Genomic DNA, 21,817 nt, shown 5'->3' with positions numbered 1-21,817 from the left:
TTACATTACACTACACTGTGACAGTCAGAGAAAACAGCCAAGTCACCATCCCTGTCCTCAAGGAGAGTGCCCTTTGGTGGAATGGCCAGGTCAGTAAATAAAGGACTGTGACAGAGTACAATTCCTATTATTAGAGGTCAGCTGAAAGGGGTGGTGGGAGCACAGGGAAGGGGCACCTTACCCAGAGGGGCAGTCAGGTAGGCTTTCTGGAAGTGCTCCTGGAACTGAGTCTTGAAGAACAGTTAGAAGTTAGCCAGGTTGGGAGGAGGTAACAGGAGGGGGAAGAAGTCCCCGGATGGTGCAAGCAGTTAACATGCTCAGCTCGGTGGTTTGAATCCACCCAGAGGCACCTCGGAAGAAAGGCCTGGTGATCTGCTCCCAAAAAACCAGCCATTGAAAACCCTAAGGAGCACAGTTCTGTGACACACATGGGGTTGCCATGAGTCAGAACTGACTCAACGGCAACTGGAACTAGCTAACAACAGGAGCAGTAGGGGAGGGACCAGACGGTCATTCCAGGCATTTACATAGTAGTTTATGGTTTGCAAACCACACAGTTTACGTGTTTTCTCGTTTTAACTTCATAACAGCCCTGTGGGGCTGTTATTTTACTCTATTATAGATGAAGACAGACCCCAAATGGCTCCCTTACCCCAGCTAGTAAAGAAAGCAGCCAAGTGAGGGAATAGAGTCCCATGGACTCCAGAACCTGCACCCTGTCAGGAATCTGATGAAAACCACAGACCCTCGACTCAGGAAAAAAATCCACATATGCTCCCACACACACACACACAAATTTCACATAATTTGATGGCATTCAGAAACCCTCTAAAGCTGGGGACAGTCCAAGGCTCTCAGCTTAAGCGCTACTTCTATTTGCAGTGCTAGCCTGTACTTACACTGCAATTACCCTACGTTGTTTGTAGGTAAATGTAGAATCTTTGGTGGCTCTGAGGATTCCTTTCTTAAATGGTCACTCCTCCCTCACTTCCACGGATCGGCAAAGTAAAACTTCAGCCCTGCTACATCTGAACACTCATAAATTCAACAAGACTTGGACTAGGAGTCTAGATCTTCCACTGTGTCCTGCCCAAAATGGTTCTGTCTGCAGGGGCCCTAGAGGTCCAGTTTTTTATTTTGCTTTGTTTTGCTTTTTGGGGGGTGGGGTCCTGGTGGAAGGGTGAATGAGTCCATCAGGGTAGATAGGGCTGGAAAACTGAGCCAGGGTGGCAAGCATGTATCTGAAGAAAGAAGCTTTCTGGTCCTTTCTCCCTACTTCTAGGTCTTACAATATCATAAGCAGTTCTGAGATAACCCTTCAGTCCTCACCAAGCTCTGAGGCCCTGCTGGGAACAATTCTCTTGGCAGCAAACATGCTCCCCTCAGACTGCTGGCAGCAAGTCCTCCTCTCCCTGACTGCAGGGTCAGGGAAGACACACATCTTCAGCTCAACCCGGATGCACAGTGTGGCTTAGTGCCTGGCCCCAGCAGGTGCTTAATAAATACAAATTAAAGTGGTGCATGAGTGATGTTCTACATCTCCCTGTCATGGATTCAAGATCATCTCTGGAAGTGAAAAAGAAGAAAAAGAATTGACAAAGTCTCCTCCTCTTGCTGGCTTCATGTCTCCACAGCACCTTTTTCAGAGGTTCTCTCCTTTACCTGGGTGTCCACAGACATGATGCTCTAGTGGGCTTGTTCATGCACCAACTGCCACATGACTCCACTCCAGTGAAGCCCCTGTTGACCATGTGTAGGCACCCAGGAAGCTAAATACCCATACCTGGGCCCCTGGTGAGCAAGCAGCCAGCAGGCCCTTGCCACAGCCCTGCTCCCCTTGGGAGACGACACTGACTGGAAAAAAATACAAAATTTAAATGATCCTAGAGGAAGGAAATTTACATCTCTTAGAGATCAAATTCTAGGACTGGAGTAGAAACTGAACATTCTGGAAGCAATAACTGGTCTCATTTATCTAAATTTAGAAGGTTTAGAAAGGGAAGAGTAACTATTAAGACATGTTATTTAGAATGAGATAAGTCTTTAACCAAAGAGATGAGTCAAACCCAAACTCAAACTCAAATCCTGCTCAAATCAGAATTTGGAAATCTAAGTTCCTTTGGGGATAAAAGTCAGGTCGTATTTATCTTGACAACAAATAAAATCTTTCACAAAAAGAGTAAACTTCGCCAACAAAAATAGGCCATCTGATAACTGTGACACGTACCACCAAAAACTATTCATTGCAAATCAGAAACCTTCTGAACAGAAATGATACCTGTGAGCTGAGAGACTGCTGAGCACTGGGTGTTCACAGGGCTTTGAAACCACCTGGGAAATGTATGCAGACAAGTGGGTTAGATGCCCACTGCCATGCACTCGAGTATAGGTCCTACCACAGCTCTCCCAGGAAGACCCCAGTCATGTCTCCTACCCTCCCACAGCCTCAGTCTCCTCAACGGTAAAGCAGGACTACACTCCTAATTTCTCCCCATCTTCAGTTCAGCTTAATTTCACGAGTATGTCCTGAATACTTCCTTTGTGCCAGGGTGGTACTAGGTGATATAGATGCAAAAATAAATGACATTGTCCCTGTCCTGCTGGAAACCTAGGGGTAATGTGTAAGGGCAATGATGAAGAGATGTCCAGGGTGCTGTAGAAGGTGCCACGTCTGAGGTTTGGAGAAAGCAGCACCTTTGATAAGTCTAAGAGCTAAGCTGGAGTTTGCAGGTGAAGAGGACATTGCACTCGGAAGGAACATCGAGAGAAAGAGTGACAGGAGTAGCCTGGTTCACAAGCAAGGAGCATAGGCTATTTGGTCCTTTTAGAACCCCGGGGCTGAAAAAGCAGGGACAGGCAGGTGAGGAGGCTTGACAGCTGGAAAGGCACTGGGCCTGAAGGCCGAGAGAGCTAAGCTAAGCATTTCAACCTTATCCTGTGGGTGGATGGGCCCTATCATAGAGTTTCCAGTAGAAAGTGACTTAGTTATTCTGCATTTTAGAATAATCCATTTCCCCATCAAGGGATATTATAAAAATAAAACAAGATTTAAAAAAGGAAAAACAAAGGTGAATCTAAAAACAGTAAAAAGCAAGCACGTAATTTCATACACAAGTGACCTCACTTAAGGATCATGATCGCTGTTAACAGTGGCCCAGAGCATAGCCTGTAGGGGGCCCTGTATGCCTGGACTCTGGCAGAAGCCAAGCTCTTCCCAGTATCTGCCTTGCTAGACTGAAGACTTCTGTCCTCAGCCAGGTCCAGGCCTAATCCGAGGCTCTTGCCTGGATTTCCTTCCCTGGGTCCGTGTGTTTTATGAAGGCGAGCAAACGGTTCACCCTAGGGACTGCACCAGGCACAGAATGCCGAGTGGTCAACTCGGTACGGATGTGAATGTGCTGGAACATTCTTCTACGGTACGGTGTATGCACAGAGACTGTAGTCCAGTACTGCACACGAGATGAGTCTCAAACAGGGCCTGGCTAAGCCTCCTGTTACAATGAAATTCTAGGTTTTGTGTTAGCCATTATTTCTACCCAACTTCCCAGATCTAAGATTTAGAGCTGAAAAATAGGTCAGTCACGAAAAAAAGAAAAAAGCCTCTGAATGCTACAAAATCCCTCTCGGCATCTTTATCCCTCTTTATTTTTCTTCATATCATGACACTTACCAAAACCTGATGATACATTATATATCTGTTTGTTCATTGTCTCCCTAGCTATGTAAGAGGAAAAAGGTCCTGTCTGTTTATTGCTATAACCTCAGAGCCTAGAACAGTGTCCAGAGGAAGCAGATTCTCAATAAATATTTGCGGAATGAATGACAATAGTACACTTATCTTCTACCACCAGCTTTGCTTTTTTTTTAACTGTTCATGATTTCACTGAATGAGAAATTGTTGCAGGTTGGGAGAAGCACAGACGACTGACAGATATATTTATTTTATTCATTCATTAACTCAAAATAACATTTCTTGAGAACCCACAATATGCCAGGCATTTAAAGTATCTTCAAAGCTGGTATATAGCTTTAAAAGTAGATACTCAGATGGTTTCAAAACAAGGGTAGGGAATATTTGAGAAATCTGTAGCTTTCAAAACAGAGGGTCCAGATCTCATGTATCCTGGAATGTGAAGGGATTTCACCAAAATTACTTACTCAACCACAATAGCAGATGTGGGAAAGATGAAAGCTATCCATTGCTATAAATAGCTCTCCAAATCTTTTCTTTCATAACATCAATCATTTCAAAATAACCGAAAAATTAGGAGAAAGTCCCTAGTCAGTACAGGGGTTACAGTGACTTTTAAAGAACTAAAATACTAGGCGGAATTGAGAGCTTTCAACCTGAATACCAAATAGAAAAGTGGTGGGAATACTATTGATGGAATGCATGCAGCTATAAGAAAAGCATTTGATACAGTGGCATAAAGTGTTCCACTCAAAATTAATTCAAATTGGCTTAGTAAGCAGTGTTGCCACATAAATTTAAAACTGGCTCAAAGTCTGCAAACAAAGGGTGATGACAAATGGAAATGTATTGAATTGTGAGGGGAAGCAGGGTGGACGGAAGTCATCTTTATTAGTGACCTCAAAGAGAAAGAGTAAACAGCTTGTTAATGAAACTTGCAAATGATGCTAATTTGGGAGGTATTCTGATCACTGTGGACAGAGAAGGAATGTAAATGAACCTTAAGTGGTAATAAATATGAAGAGGAAACAACACATTAAGATTCAAGTTAGAAAATGCAGACCAAGCCCAATGCAATGGCTCACCCACTCCTACCCCAGAGCTCTTTGCCCCTTACACTTGAAGGGTGGGGCTGGAGAGGAAACGAATATAATCCTAACTCAGGGAGGTTTAATCCAACAAAGTGTTTCCTGGTTGTCCAATTTTGTTTCACCAGCCCTTTAAAACTCTGCAAAGGGTTTTCCCTGGATTCGGAACAAGACTGATGTTTGCCCTTGGATTATGGGGCTCCATAAATTACAGTGCAGGAGAGGCTATTAAAAGAAAACAACTAAATAATTAGTGGAATAGGGAGATTGATTTATGAGAAATGACCCAAAGGGGTAGACTTTTGTTGATTGATGGCTAAGTGGTAACATGATAATGACCTGCTGAAATCTCTCCGGGACAAATATCTCAGGGAACAAAATATTTAGTAGCAGACAAGAACTTCTTCATTCTGATTGGCAGACCAACCGTGGAGCAGCCACTCCAGAGTTTTACCAGTGCAGTTCTGATGGGCCTCAACTCTGAGCAGCCCATGTCCTGGGCCCTCCTTACCCTACCTTCCTCCCACCAGCACTGCAGGCCATGCCCTCCTCACTTTTGCCCCTGACCTTATCGACGGCAAGAGTGCAGGAGCCAGAGGGAGGGTCCTGATGCTCTTAATCTCAGACTAGCCACCAACCGTCACAAAGAGGCAGGTGGCGGCAGTGAAACATCTGTCTTAAGGCGTGCTCTTCTTCTCAAAGGAGCCTGCTCCCACTGCAATAAAAAGAATGTTAAAGCACTATGCAGATATGATTGTACGCAGATATGAGAGTTGATAATATTTTTATTTCCCCAGCAGGTTTAGCCACCCAGATTTGCGGCTTCCAGCCTGAAGATCTGTTTAGGGCTGTGCCATTGGCAGCTTGTGGATGGAAACTGTAACAATGTCTCAAGCTCAGAATTCCAGGAAGTCAAAGCAGAAGGCAGTTTAGAGACAGTTGGTTCCCACTTCTTTATTTTACACATGAGGACACAGAGCTTAATAAAAGTTTGCAGAATACATGTTTTCATGAGGAAAAGCTACAGGACTTCCCCAAGTTCACACCGCATTGTTTTAATAGCAACAGTAGTAGTAGTAGCTGTTGTTGTTAGTTGCCATAGAGTGAGCTTCAACTCATGGTGATTTTATGTGTGACAGAAGGAAGGGTTGCCTGGTCCTGTGCCATCTTCATGATCATTGGTATATTTGAGTCCATTGTTATGGCTATTATGTCAATCCATCTCACGGAGGCTTCCTCATTTTCGCTGACCCTCTGCTTTACCAAACATGATGTCCTTTTCTAGTGATTGGTCTTTCCTGATGATGTGTCCAAAGTAAGCTAGTGGAAGTCTCTCCATCCTCACTTCTAAGAAACATTCTGGTTGTATTTCTGTTGGTGAACAATATGAATATACTATAGATGGATAAAAGAATGAACAAATCAGCCTTAGAATAAATACAACCAGCAACCATAGTTGTTCAGCATAATTCTCAATCCATGTTTTGGAAAAGAGAAATTAAGCCTGGAGAGGTTAAACTCTTCCTCAACGCCACAGAACTCAGACACTCTGAGTCCCAGGCAATTATCTTTCCTCTAAGAAACTTGGAAAAGAAGGAGGCAGGGCCAAGATGGCAGAGTAGTCAAATGCTTTCTGTCATCCCTCTTACAACAAAGACCCAAAAAAACAAGTGAATTGATTATATATGACAATCTAGGAGCCCTGATCATCAAAGTCAAAGCTGAGGAGTTGGAGTGAGCTGCAGGAGAAGAGGAGATAGTTCAGAAGCAGCAAAGAAGTGCCAGTCGTGAGGTTGCCACCCGAGGTGAGCAGTAGCATTCAAGATGCATCTCACCACATAGGGATAGTCCGAGTGGCAAAAGGTCTGCACAAGCCTCAGGAGCCGGGTGGAAGTGCCACTGGGCCTGCAAAGGTTAAGTGCAAACATATAACCTACTGTGTGGGGGTCAAAATAACCCCTTCCCCCGGACTTTCGCAGCAGAGAAGTGTCTCTTTCCCCTCAACCCCACCCCCGCTTCCTCTCCAACACCAGTCTGGCAGTATTCAACAACTGCCACACCCTTAAAGCTAAAATTCAGGGTTATCTGCATCCGAACCAGTTTCGTGGCTTTAAAAAATGCCACACCCCCTAAGCCAGGAATTCAGGACAGGCACTTCCCCTTTGCCTAGGCACTGACATAAAGGATTCATGGACTCCGATTGCCATTCACCCCTGCACGTGTGGGCCGTTCAACACTGCGTGCCCTCATTAGCATAAAACAGGGCATATGCCTATTTTCAACTGCAGCAGTCAAGGGGGAGTTGCAGATTCATGACATTCGACCCCACTCTGCCCACTAAGCAGGGACCACACCCACCCACATCAGGGGCCTGAGGGCTGGCAGCATCACCCACTTCATCTAGCCATTCACGACAGGGGTCTGGGAATAAGTGATGCCTCCCAGTCCCACAGCCAGTAGCACTGGGTGCCCAAGGACCAACTGCAAAACCCACCCCCCTACATGCTCTAGGGAACAGGGATATGGCCTCCACCCAGGCACCCAGGGGCCGCTGTCAGCCCCCTGAACTTGCTCAGCACATAGCCCCCTACAGCAGCCGGATACCTGTCCCCACTCCGAACACCCCTACACAGCCATGTCTATCTAGGACTGTCAGTGAGAGTCTGCACCACACACTCAGTGACTGACAAACTGGACACCTAAGCCAAGTCCACAAAAAAAAAAGAAAACAGACACCTTGGCTCACACATAGTAGCTGCTATAACCACCTGGAGACAGGACGTGAGAGCTTCAAAGACCTCAATAACCAAATTAGCTCACACACCCAGTCTACTCCGGCATGTAAAAACAAAATAAAAAGCTAGGACACAGTAGTCAAACGTACAATAAATAAATATAATGATTTATTGATGGCTTGGAGACAACAGTCAATATCAAATCACATAAAGAAGCAGGACAAGATGGCTCCAGCAAGCAACCAAAATAAAGAACCAGGAAAACTTTTGCAGGAAGATAAGATCTTGGAATTACCTAAAATAGAATTCAAAAGATTAGTATACAGAGCTCTTCAAGAGATCAGGCCAAACTCAGACCAAGCAAAGGGACACATAGAGAAAGCAATAGAGGAATTCAGGAAAACAATATAAGAAGAGAACAATAAATTTAACAGGCTGCTAGAAACCATAGAGAGACAGCAACAAGAAATCCAAAAGATTAACAATAAAATTTCAGAATTAGACAACACAATAGAAAGTCAAGGAGCAGAACTGAGGCAATAAAAGTCAGAATTACTGAGGCTGAAGATAAATCCCTTGACACCTATTTATTTGAATAAAAATCATAAAAAAGAATTTAAAAATATGAAGAAATTCTAAGAATTAAGTGGGATGCTATCAAGAGGAAAAATATATGAGTGACTGGAGTTACAGAACGGGGGGGATAACAGAAAATACAGAGAGAATTATTGAAGATCTGCTGGAGGAAAAGTTCCCTGATATCGTGAAAGACGAGAAGATATCTATCCAAAAGATGCCAAAAGAAAGTCACCAAAACATGTAATCAAACTTGCCAAAACCAATAATAAAGATAGAATCCGAGAGTGTCTCAGGATAAACCAAAAGTCACCTACAAAGGAGAATCAATAAGACTAAACTCTGACTACTCAGCAGAAACCATGCAGGCAAGAAGGCAATGGAATGACATATATAAAGCCTTGAAGGAAAAAAAAAAAGAGAGAGAGCCAAGAATTATATACCCAGCAAAAGCGTCTCTCAAATATGATGGCAAAATTAGGGCATTTCCAGAGAAAGAGAAGTTAACTGAATTTGTAAAAAAAAAAAAACAAAATTACAAATTAAAAGGAGTCCTCCAGTTAGAGAGCCAACAATATCAGACAACAATTCAAGACTAGAACACAGGCAAGAACAACCAGAAAAAAAAACCAAGAGAGGGAAGTCACGAAAATAAGTCAAAGCTAAAGGACTGAAAATAGGGAAACAGAGATGTCAATATGTAAATGATGACAGCGTTAAAACAAAAAAGAGAGGATAAACAGCATAGTCATAGAACTTACACATGGAAAGGAAATTAAAGTGATATCAAGAAATGAAAGATCAGTTTAAACTTAGAATAATAAAGGTAAATTTTAAGGTAACCACAAAGGAAGCTAAAAAATCTACCAAAGGAAAAAAAACATAATGACTCAGCAAACACAAAATCAACAACAGTGAAAGAGACAAAAAGAAAATACATAAAGATAAATGACTCAGCACAGAAAATTAAGTAGAATAAAGAAACTGTCAACAACACACACAAAAAAAAAGACGTGAAAATGACAGCAGTAAACTCATAAAAAAATTTTTTTTTTTTTACACTGAATGCAAATGGAGTAAATGCACCAATAAAGATAGAGGGCAGAAAGAATTAGGAAAACACAATTGGTCTGTATGTCACCTGCAAGAGACACACCCTAGACTCAAAGATGCAAACAAGTTAAAACTCAAAGGATGGAAAAAAAATATATCAAACAAACAACAAAAAGAGCAGGAATAGCAATATTAATCTCTGAGAAAATAGACTTTAAAGCAAAAGCCACCACAAAGGATAATGAAGGACACTATATAATGATTAAAGAGTCAACACGCCAGAAGGACACAACCATAATAAATACATACGCACACAACAGGGCTCCAAAATATATAAAACAAATTCTAACAGCATTGAAAAGAGAAATAGACAGCTCCACAATAATAGTAGAAGACTTCAACACAGCACTTTCAGTGTGTTGAACACCAAACATCCAGAAAGAACATCCAGGAAAAAGCTCAATAAAGACACAGAAGATCTAAATGCCACAATCAATCAATTTGACCTCATAGACCTATACAGGACATTCTACCCAGCAGAAACCAAGTATACACCCTTTTTCAATGCACATGGAACATTCTCCAGAATAGACCACATTTTAGGCCATAAAGCAAGACTTACAAAGCACCTTTTCAGACCATAAAACCATAAAATTGGAAATCAATAACAGAAACAGCAAGGGAAAAAAATCAAATAATGGAAACTGAAAAACACCTTGCTCAAAAGCTACTGGGTTATAGAAGAAATCAAGGATAGAATAAAGAAATTCATAGAATCAAATGAAAATGAAAAGACAACCTACCAGAACCTTTGGAACACAGCAAAAGTAGTACTTTGAGGTCAATTTATAGCAATAAATGCACACAGCCAAAAAGAAGAAAAAGCCAAAATCAAAACATTAACCCTACAACTCAGACAAATAGAAAGCAGCAAAAGGAACCCTTGAGCACCAGAAAAAAGGAAATAATAAAAATTAGAGCAGAAATAAATGAAATAGAGAATAGAAAAACAACTGACTCAACAAAACCAAAAGCTTGTTCTTTGAAAAGATCAACAAAATTGATAAACCACTGGCCAAAGTGACAAAAGAAAAAAAGGAGAGGAAGCAAATAACCTGAATAAGAAATGAGAGGGGCGGTATCACCACAGATCCAACTGAATCAAAAAGGATCATAACAGAATACTACGAAACATTGTATTTCCACAAATTTGAAAACCTAGAGAAAATGGACAAATTTCTAGAAACACGCTACTTACGTAAAATAACACAAACCTAGGTAGAAAAACTAAATAAACCCATAACAAAACAAGAGATTGAAGAGGTAATAAAAAAAATTTCAACAAAAAAAGCCCTGGCCCAGACAGCTTCACTGGAGAATTCTACCAAACTTCCAAAGAAGAGTTAACACCACTACTACTAAAAGTATTTGAAAGCATAGAAAAGGAAGGAATACTCCCAAATACATTCCATGAAGCCAGATGACCCTGATACCAAAGCCAGGTAAAGACACCACAAAAAAAGAAAACTACAGACCAATATACCTCATGAACATAGACACAAAAATCCTCAACAAGATTCTAGCCAATAGAATTCAACAACGTATCAAAAAAATAATTCATCATGACCAAGTGAGATTCATATCATCTATGCAGGAATGCTTCAACATTAGAAAATCAATCAACATAATCCATCACATAAATAAAACAAAAGATAAGAACCACATGATCTTATCAACAGGTGCAGAAAAGGCATTTGACAAAGTCCAACACACATTCCTAATAAAAACTCTCAGTAAAACAGGAATAGAAGAGAAATTCCTTGACATAATAAAGGGCATTTACACAAAGCCAACAGTCAACATCATCCTAAATGGAGAGTGTCTGAAAGCATTGCCCTTGAGAACAGGAACCAAGCAAGGATGTCCTGTATAACTACTCTTATTAAACGTTGTACTGGATCCCAGCCAGAGTAATGAGGCAAGAAAAAGAAATAAAGGGCATCCAAATTGATAAGGAAGACTTAAAATTATTCCTATTGGCAGATGATATGATCTTATAAACAGAAGACCTCAAAGAATCCACAAGAAAACTACTGGAGCTAATAGAAGATTTCAACAAATTATGAAGACACAAGATAAATATGCAAAAATCAGTTAGATTCCTCTATACCGACAAAGAGAACCTCCAAAAGGAAATCACCAAATCCATACCATTTACAATAGCCCCCAAGAAGATAAAGTACTTAGGAATAAACCTAAACAGATATGTAAAAGACCTATGTAAAGAAAATTAAAAGACACTTCTGTAAGAAACCAAAAGAGACTGACATTAAGTGGAAAAAACACACCACACTCATGGATAGGAAGATTCAATATTGTGAAAATGTCAGTTGTCTCCAAAGCAATCTACAAATACGATGCAATCCCAATCCAAATTCCAATGCCATTTTTTAACAAGATGGAGAATCAAATCACCAACTTCATATGGAAAGGGAAGAGGCCCCAGATAAGTAAAGCATTACTGAAGAAGAAGATCAAAGTGGGAGGCCTCACACTGCCTGATTTTAGAACCCATCGTACTGCCATGATAGTCAAAATAGCCTGGTACTGGTAAAACAACAGACACATAGACCAATGGAAGAGAATTGAGAAGCCAGACGAGCAGCTGACATTTGACAAAGGCCTAAAGTCCGTTAAACGGGGAAAAGACAGTCTCTTTAACAAATGGTGCTAGCATAACTGGATATCCATTTGCAAAAAAATGAAACAGGACCCATACCTCACACCATGTACAAAAACTAACTCAAATGGATCAAAGAGCCAAATATAAAATCTAAAATGATAAAGATCGTGGAAGAAAAATAGGGACAATGCTAGGAACCCTAATACATGGCATAAAGAGTATACAAAACATTACTAACAATGCACAAACACCCGAAGAGAAACTAGATAACTGGGAGCTCCTAAAAATCAAACTTTTATGCTCATCAAAAAACTTCACCAAAAAAGTAAAAAGACAACATACAGACTGGCAAAAAAAAATTAGCTGTAACATATACCATCAGGGTCTAATCTCTAAAATCTACAAGATACTGCAAAACCTCAATAACAAAAAGACAAATAACCCAATTAAAAAGTGGGCAAAGGATATGAACAGGCACTTCACCAAAGAAGACATTCAGGCGGCTAACAGACACTTGAGGAAATGCTCACTATTATCGGCCATTAGAGAAATACAAATCAAAGGTACAATGAGATACCATTTCCCCCCAACAAGGCTGGCACTAATCCAAAAAACACGAAATAATAAATGTTGGAGAGGTTGTGGAGAGACTGGAACACTTATACACTCCTGGTGGGAATGTAAAATGGTAAAAACCACTATGGAAAATGATTTGGCACTTCCTTAAAAAGCTAGAAATAGGAGTACCACATGATCCAGCAATCCTACTCCTAGGAATATATCCTACAGAAATAAGAGCCATCACACTAACAGACAGATGCACACTCATTCTCATTGCAGCACTGTTCACAATAGCAAAAAGGTAGAAACAACCTAGGTGCCCATCAATAGATGAATAGGTAAACAAATTATGGTACATACACACAATGGAATACTATGCAAAGATAAAGAACAATAATGAATCCTTGAAACATCTCACGACATGAATGAATCTGGAAGGCATTATGCTGAGTGAAATTAGTCAGTCGCAAAAGGACAAATATTGTATGAGACTAGTACTATAAGAGCCCAAGAAAAGGTTTAAACATAGAAGAAAACAGGGAGGCAGGGAGGAAGATGGGAATTCACTAACTAGGTAATACACAAGGATCATCTTTGGTGAAGGGAAGGACAACACACAATAAAGGGGAAGCCAGCACAACTGGACCAACATAAAAGCTAAGAAGTTTCCTGGACACATCCAAACACTTTGAGGGACAGAGTAGCTGGGGCTGGGGCCTGGGGCCCATAGTTTCAGGGGACATGTAGGTCAATTGGCATAACAAAGTTTAAGGAAATCTTCTGCATCCCGCTTTGGTAAGTGGCATCTGGAGTTTTAAAAGCTAGCAAGTGGCCATCTAAGATTCATCAGTTGGTCCCAACTCACTTGGAGCAAAGGAGAATGAAGAAAGCCAAAGACACAGGAAAATATAAGCCCAAGAGACAAAAGGGCCACAGAAACCAGAGACTTCATCAGCCTGAGACCAGAAGAACTAGACGTGCCCAGCTACCACCAATGACCACCCTTATAGGGAACACAGCAGAGAGTCCTGGATGGAGTGGGAGGAAATTGCGTAGCAGAGCTCAAATTCACATAAAAAGACCAGACTTAGTGGTCTGACAGAGACTGCAGGAACCCCCAAAACTATGGTCCCCGGATACTTTGTTAACCCAGGACTGAAACCATTTCCAAAGCCCACGCTTCGGACAAAGATTAGAGAGGACTATAAAACAAAAAATAATACATGTGAGGAGTTTGCTTCTTAGTTCAATCAGATAAATGAGACCAAATGGGTGGCTACTGTCCAAAGGCAGGATGAGAAGGCAAGAAGTGACAAGACTGGTGAATGGGCACAGGGAACCCAGGGTGGAAAGGAGTGTGCTGTCACATTGTGGGGATTGCAACTAATGTCACAAAACAATATGTGTATAAATTTTTGTATGAGAAAAAAACTTGAGCTGTAAACTTTCACCTAAAGCACAACAAAAAAGAAAAATCAGAAAAAAAAAAAAAAACCTGGAAAAATAAGACCTTATGCTATGGGAGAAAGGGAGCTTTTTCCAATGACCTAAGCAGAGGTCTCAAATCTGGAATCTCTGGAACTTCCTGTGTGGGTCCAGCATATAGGCAGTCTCGGAATTTTTTTCATATGGCAACATCAGCACCCACAAGGCAAGCACTGTGGCCTTCCACACCTTCCTGTGACTTTGCCTGTACCCTGGGCCACGCCCCTCTGTCACCTCACCTCTCCTTGGTCTCCTGTCTCCAGGGTGCTGCTGCATGTGCAGAGAGCACAGGGCAGAGTGAGATACACAACTCCCCCTACCTGGGCTGGCACCATAGGACATTCAAAGCATATACTGCTTCACTTCATTGGATTCTCTCAGCCACCCAGTGAAGCAAGCAGGAAATGTTAACAACCTCCCACATTTATTTAGTTAACAAATATTTACTGAGCACCTACTGGGGATACAATAGTGAACAATACACACAAACTCCCAAACTCAGTGTGGAGGGAGATGAGGTAAATAGGAAATAAACAAGTGCCATGGATTGAATTATGTCCCCCCGAAAATATGTTTCAACTTGGTTAGGCCATGATTCCCAGTATTGTGTGGTTGTCCTCCATTTTGTGATTGTAATTTTATGTTGAGAGGTTAAGGGTAGGATTGTAACACCACCCTCACTCAGGTCACCTCCCCGATCCAAGGTAAAGGGAGTTTCCCTAGGGTGTGGCCTGTACCACCTTTTACCTCTCAAGAGATAAAAGGAAAGGGAAGCAAGCAGAGTGGGGACCTCATACCACCAAGAAAGCAGCACCAGCAACAGAGCACATCCTTTGGACACAGGGTCCCTGTGCCTGAGAAGCTCCTTAACCAGGGGAAGATTGAAGACAAGGACCTTCCTCCAGAGCCGACAGAAAGAGAAAGCCTTCCCCTGGATCTGACACCCTGAATTTGGACTTGTAACCTACTAGGCTGTGAGAGAATAAATTTCTCTTTGTTAAAGCCATGTACTTGCAGTACTTCTGTCAAGGCAGCATTAGATAACTAAGACACCAGGGATAGGCTTTTGCAATTCCACAGTTGCCAAAACATAGCCGTCCTCTATGGCAAGCTGCTAGGCTCCAGAAAATCTGCTATAGCAGCTAATGATGGTCGTGCGGAGTGGGCTATGCAACAAAATCCATTATGGTCAGAAATAACAGCCCAAATGTTCACTGATCCCAAAGGGGCATCTGCACCCAGATTAGAAGGTCTACCTCTCACAGTGTGGCCCCAAGCCAAGCCAACCAGGGCAGTGGAGGCAGGAGGCCTGGAGCAGCATGCACCAGCCTTCCCTGGGGTATGGCCTTAGAGGATGGGTGCTCCACGAGATGAGTCATAGGTAAACAGCTTCCTCAGCCCTGGAGGTGAGGATGGATACCAGAATGGCTGCCCCACCACAGGGCTCTCAGCCTCATCTATCTCACCTCCCCCTGGCTTTGCCCCAGTACAGATCCTTGACATGAGGCTGACATTTTATCGGAAGCCACCCATCGAGTCTCAGGGTCTCTCCTGCAGTGTGTCCAGTCACATCACCAGCAAGGCCTGCAGAAATCAGCCAGTTCCTGGCAGTATCCACAGGGCTTAGCACCTACTAGGAACCTAAATAAATACCTAGTGAATGAATGGGTAGTTGAAATAGCTAGTTGTCCATCAGCTCTTGTCCATACAGCCTTATCTGCTTGTCCCTGATAAAGATGCTCCTGATGTCAGATGCATCAGCAGCCAAGGGCAGTCACACCACAAGGAATTCCACAAAGCCCTCACCAGTGGGCAATCAGTAGCTAGACTTGAGTTTTAATCCTGGGGCAGCCACTTGCCCCCTGTTTGAATCTAGGCAAGTCGTTGCCCCCTCCCAGCCTCAGGCATCTCACCTATAAATAGGAGAAGACACTGCCTGCCTCGCAGGGGAGTTTGGGAACACGAAATTGTTCCTACAATTCCTGACACACTGTAGGTCCTCTACTCCCATCTGGTCCTTTCTCAGACCTCCCCCCTTTTGGAGACTGAACACCTGTCTCTGTGTCCATCTCATCCCTGCCTCTGTGTTCACAGGTGTGGCCTGGTCACAGACGCAGAGCTGAGACCATTTTGAGGATGAGGGTACTGGTGGGGTTGGTGGGCCCTCCAGCTTGACATCAAAGTTAGAATTTCTCAAGTATCCCTGATAGGTCACAGGCTGAATGATCACAACAGCTCTGAGTGGCCCTCTTCCCATCCTCTCGAGGGACCTGAGCTCTCTGAACAGGAAAAGACCTGCTCATCTCTGAGTTCTTGTGGGGCAAAACACCCCAGAGAGACACACAGCTAAGAAATGAATGACTTCTTTACTCTTCTCACCAAAGATGTGTCACCAATTTTTATTCACCTTAATGGGAGTACCTAAGTGAGAGTACTTTGTAAGATATAAAGAACTCTACAGATGAAGCAGGACACAGTGAATTGGAACAGCCATCTTGACAGCCATTTTGATGAAAAAACATCAAAATGGCTGTTATAAAATATAAAAGCATTGTTCTTTTATTATCAGATAATGTGCACCACAGACAAAACTGACTCTCTGCACACGCAAATCCATGACTCTTAATTCTGTGATCATCACCCCAACTATGGCCGCACCCACCCCTAAGCTGTGGCTCAAGGATGGAAGAGAGGATAGGAGACGGAAAGGGAAGGGAGGGCAGGGGAGGGGAGAAAGCTGGAAAAGTAGTTGTTTATTTTCTGGGCTACGTCAAGATATCCTCAGTCAAAACAGTCCCTTCTTGGTGGTTTGTATACAATGGCAGTGTACATCTTTTCACATTGGGTCTGCTATGTTTTGTTTTTTATTTCAGAAATACTATACTCAGTTTGTCCCTAATTAACATCATTATTTGATCCTTGAGACTTGTTTATCGAAGTCATCCTAAGTTCTATCCCATCCTTTAAGGCCAAGAAGAACATACAAGCAGTCACACACCCTTAGGCTTTAGAACTGGAAAGGCTCCTAGAGCCTGACATGGCCCACCTTCTCACTTTGCAGATTAGAACACCAAGACACAACACCTCTCAGCTAGATGATGTCAACACCAGTGCTGGGAGCCAAAGTCCCCAAGCTGTTAGCCTAAATGAGGCAGATTCATTATGAAGCTAATGAAGGCTATGTGTAGGGGTCACACACTCACATGGGACACTTTGTTATGATTTCTTTACTTATTCTAAATAAATATTTATTTTTGTACCTAATTTGATTTTTTTTTTTTTTTTCTGAAAGAAGGCTTCCAAATCGTATAAGCTGCAGGCCACACAACACCTAGATTTAGCAGGGACCTAAAGTTGGTCAATCAGCGGCCCCAAGCCAGACATGTAGGGGTATCTGGACCTCTTCGATTTCCCCACACCAGTCTCCAGGTCTTGACATTCTTCTTCCAGAATGGCTCGCACATTGTTTTCTTCTTCTCCATTCCCTTTGTCACTTCCAGGCTCTCATCAGACCTGCCCGAGCTACTGAAATGAGCTTATTATTTCCCAACTCTCCCTTTGGTAGCCCATCCCTTCACCAGCACATAGTTCTCTTCCTAAAGCACAGAATGATCACGTGTTGCTCTTGCCCAAAAACATACCACAGCTCTCCGCAAAATGTAATCAAAACATCTCACCCACATCAGTCAAGACCCTCCCCATGGTCTGAATTCTGCCACCTCTCACAGGATGTGAACTGTAGACAAATGACTTAACCTCTCAAAGCCTCAGTTTCTTCAACTATACAATGGGGTTAATAGCACTTGCCTCAGAATCGTTATAAAGATTCACCGAGATACTGTACATAAAGCATTTCACTAATATTGAGTGCTCAACAAATACTAGCTCTTCTTTTTTCCTTTCCAGTCTCATTTCCATGACACACTTCCTCAAATTCCTTCCTCCTCAGTTCTTCCTAGCACTCTCTTGAGCCTTTTGTTTTGAGTTTAGTGCTACCATTGTGATGACACCTTTCTCCTCCACTAAGCCATCAGACTCAAGGTCAAGGACAGACCTCATTTCTCTCTGTGTCCCCAGGTCCAGCACAGGTCCTGCCACTGGGTGGTGCTCAACAAGTAGAAGAGACACTCTTTCTTGGGGCCATACTGCTACCCACCTGCTTCCTATTTATCACCCAGACAAAGGTAGAGGTGATGAAGGAGGAATGAGAACTGACATTTTTGCTGTGCATTTCTTTGGTAGGCGAGATGCTGCACTGGATGCTTTCACAGATGTTCTCTCACTCCATGCTAGGATGAAGGGACTTATGACTTTATTACTGCCCCAGACCTAGAGAAGCTTAAAATCTGCAGCATGACCATAGCAGATGCATGGTCACCAAATACCCTTATGACAGGTATAAATATCAGTCTACAAATTAGGGGAATTCAAGAAATCTTACTCTGTTTTCTACAATTCAACTTAATTTCTGACTTTACCAAGTTAGTGAGGCTAGGCTGAGTAATGATGCAAAGAACAAACTAAACTTAAAATCTCAGTGACTTAACACACATTGGTTTATTTCTCATTCACTGCATGTCTAGCACAGGTCAACTGGAGAACTGTGCTCTACACGGTCACTCGGGGTGCTAGGGTAAGGTAAGCTACTACAAGTGACTCTGTCATCTCAACATGTGGTTTCAGGGTTCATCATGGCAGAAGAGGTAAGAAACTGGAAGCTCACATAAAGGCTTTCCACTGCCTTAGCATGGAAGTAATTCACATCTCTTCCACAGACAGCTCATTGGTCAGAATTAGTCACTGGCTAGCTTTAAATGTAAGGGGACTTGGGAATTTGATCTTCCTAAGTGCTCAAGAGGAAAACAAAACAGTATCTGGTCTTGCTGACACTAAGCAAACCTCAGTCCCTGGGACTGTTTCCCACTACAGTGAGTTGCGACATATTTCTAAGTTCTTACCCTGAGCCAAGATATTGAAAAGGGGTGTTCCCACCCAGTCCTTGATCATCTCTGTATATATCAGTTACCAGTGAGATGTCTATTTCCTGCCTCTATGGTCCCTTCATGACTTGCAGCTCTTTATTTCTGCCCCATGTTTCAGACATGAGACTCTTCCTAAAATGTGGCCAGTGATTGCATCTGCCAGGAAGTACCACACTGCTGCCCTCTCTGAGAGCTCACTGCCTTGCCAAGACACAGCTAGGAAGGTGGGCCCAACTGGGTTTCATCAAACTCTGTTCCTGCCATTTCCCATTCTGAGGGAATAAGTTCTAAATGGAGGGGGGAGGGAGGAGAAAGCTTCTCCCCTTGTATTTTCTCAAGAGACCCTTTTCCACCCTTTCTCTTTAAGAATTAGATTTCTTGAACAAAGACCTGGAAGGGAATTGTTTTTTTGATAACATCTGCTCTTTGCTCTGTCCTCTCACTTACTTTGGACATGCCATCAGAAAAGATGAATTGCTAGAAAAGGACATTGTGCTTGGTAAAGTAGAGGGTCAGCAAAAACAAGGGAAACCCTCCAGAAATGGACTGACACAATAGCAGCAAAACGGGCTCAAACATATCAACAATTCTGAGGATGGTGCAGGACTAGGCAATGTTTCATTCTGTTATACATGAGGTCTCCTTGAGTTGGAGCCAACTCAACTAACAATAACAACAACGTATCTCCCTTGAGGCAATGACCACAGAACCAGTTGCCTGTGCAAATGGAGAGAAGGGACAGGAGAAAAATGCAAGGGGGAAAAAAAGCATAAATCAGAATCTAAAATCTTTTCAGACCACACACAAATAGCCCCTTCTTGGCCTTGGGAAGGAGAAGCACTGCCCCACAGGTCAGGCCCTATTTCAAGGTGAAGATGAGTGTGTCCCCATCTGTCCTATACTCTGCTCAGCCCACCAGTGGCCAGAGGCACTTTTCAACATAGTGATTCTAGGGCATACTTAGACCCACAAATGATGGGAGGCTTAGAGCCCTCCATCACCAATGAATGGAACCCATAAGCCTGGGTATGAAACAGGAAGTCAGGCTCTCCCAAGGAGCATCGCCAGCAGAGGCAGAAATCACCACAGAGATCTTAAGGTGTGATCTCAGTTCCACTGCCCATAAACAGTGAGCTTTCAGCTATGATACACAGCAACAATACTCTGATGGAGGGGACTGAGGAGGAACAGCGGGAACACAAGGCAAGACACAGAGTCAGGTGAGGAAAAGACCAAGTCAAAAAAACTTGTGCCCCCTTGGTCCTCTAGATGTATCTTCTGGAAGGAAAGGAGGCCTCCCACCCACTGTGTCCCATGGCTACCTTCTTAGTATCCAGTTCTTCCTTCATGCCTGGAAAAGGGATGACTAAATGCATAGTCACTGAGATATTTCAGCTAAACCTAGTCTGTTATCCTCAAAAGAATTTGATTTCTTTAAAATTCATCTTAGATGGCTTAAATCCCCATATCAGTTTTATTGTTGACTTGAGGTTCTGGGTATGGCAGTGGCTATTAATGTTGCTTTGTTTATTTTTAGCTCACCACTGGCTTTTATGTGGATTTAAATTGAATCACTCTCCCAGCAGTGCTCCTCTTTATTGTTTAGAAGCTGATCACATCTCTTTCTGAAAAGCACAGCGTACTTGTTACCCTTGCTACATAGCAGCCACAATTTACTGGGCTGAAAATCAATATATGATTGAATCCAACTTGCGCTCCTCTCTGGAATTCTTATAGCCTCTCAACTGATAGCCCAACATCACTGTCCCACCCAGGTATTTACTTTCAAAATCTGGAGGGAAAAAAAATCCATTTTCCAGTGAATGAAAAGAACACTAAAGGCATGATTTTAAACACTAAAGAGAGATTCAACTTTACTTGAAAGCTGAGCAGACAATCTTCTGGCAAGAAAATAAATGACAAGTTTCAAACTAAACCAGAGGTCTATTCTATAATGCTCTGCTAGCTAGAAGAAGTCACTGTCTGGGACCTACTCTGAATTTTCTTTAAAGATATTTTATCTCTTCTACATGTTTTTAAATACATGATCTGGAAGAATTAGCATCCCAGCTATGAAGACATCCCTCTAGAACCCACTTGGTTTAGAAAGTAGAGCTGCTGAGAATTGCTGCTCTCTCCTTTGGTCATGAATTTCAGAAAACAGAAAGAAGAAATGAAGATATCATCACCTGAGTAGCCCCAGCATCGAGAGACAGCCCCAGAGTTGGGCAGATTCACCTGTCCTCGGTCTCATTTTCACTGAGTGGAGGGTCTTGCAAGAGAAGAATAGGGCTGGGAGGCTGCCACATTTGCCTTTTCCTTTTCTTTAGGTGGGTTGCTGTTATACAAAGGGGCCAGGGATGGACCTCGTGTCTTAGCCTAAAAGTGCCCCAGTGTTGTTTACTTCTTCACAGAAGACTAAGATCATTAGTCCAAAGCCCTCTATCATGGATCAAATTGTGTCCCCCAAATATATTTGTCAACTTGGAGAAGTCGTGATTCCCTTCTATGATTGTCTACCATTTTATCTTCTGATGTGATTTCCCAGTATGTTGTAAATCCTATCGCTATGATGTAGTAAGATGGATTACTGGCAGTGGTGGTGTCTTAAGCTATCCCTTTTGAGATATAAAAGAGAGAAGTGAGCAGAGAGACATGGGGACTTCATACCACCAAGAAAGCAGTGCTAGGAGCAGAGCACACCTTTTGGACCTGAGTTTCCTGCACTGAGATGCTCCCAGACCAAGGGAAGACTGATGATGAGGACCTCCCTCCAGAGTAACAGAGAGAGAAAGCCTTCCCCTCGAGCTGGTGCCCTGAATTTGGACTCGTAGCCTGCTAGGCTGTGAGAGAATAAATTTCTCATTGTTAAAACCATCCACTTGTGGTATATCTGTTATAGCAGCACTAGATGACTAAGACACCCTCCAAACTTAAATTCTCACACATCTAATTACTTTAAA

Source organism: Elephas maximus, chromosome 26 (genome assembly GCF_024166365.1).
Source record: "Elephas maximus indicus isolate mEleMax1 chromosome 26, mEleMax1 primary haplotype, whole genome shotgun sequence".
NCBI classification, from domain to species: Eukaryota; Metazoa; Chordata; class Mammalia; order Proboscidea; family Elephantidae; genus Elephas; species Elephas maximus.
This window is presented reverse-complemented; position numbering follows the sequence as displayed.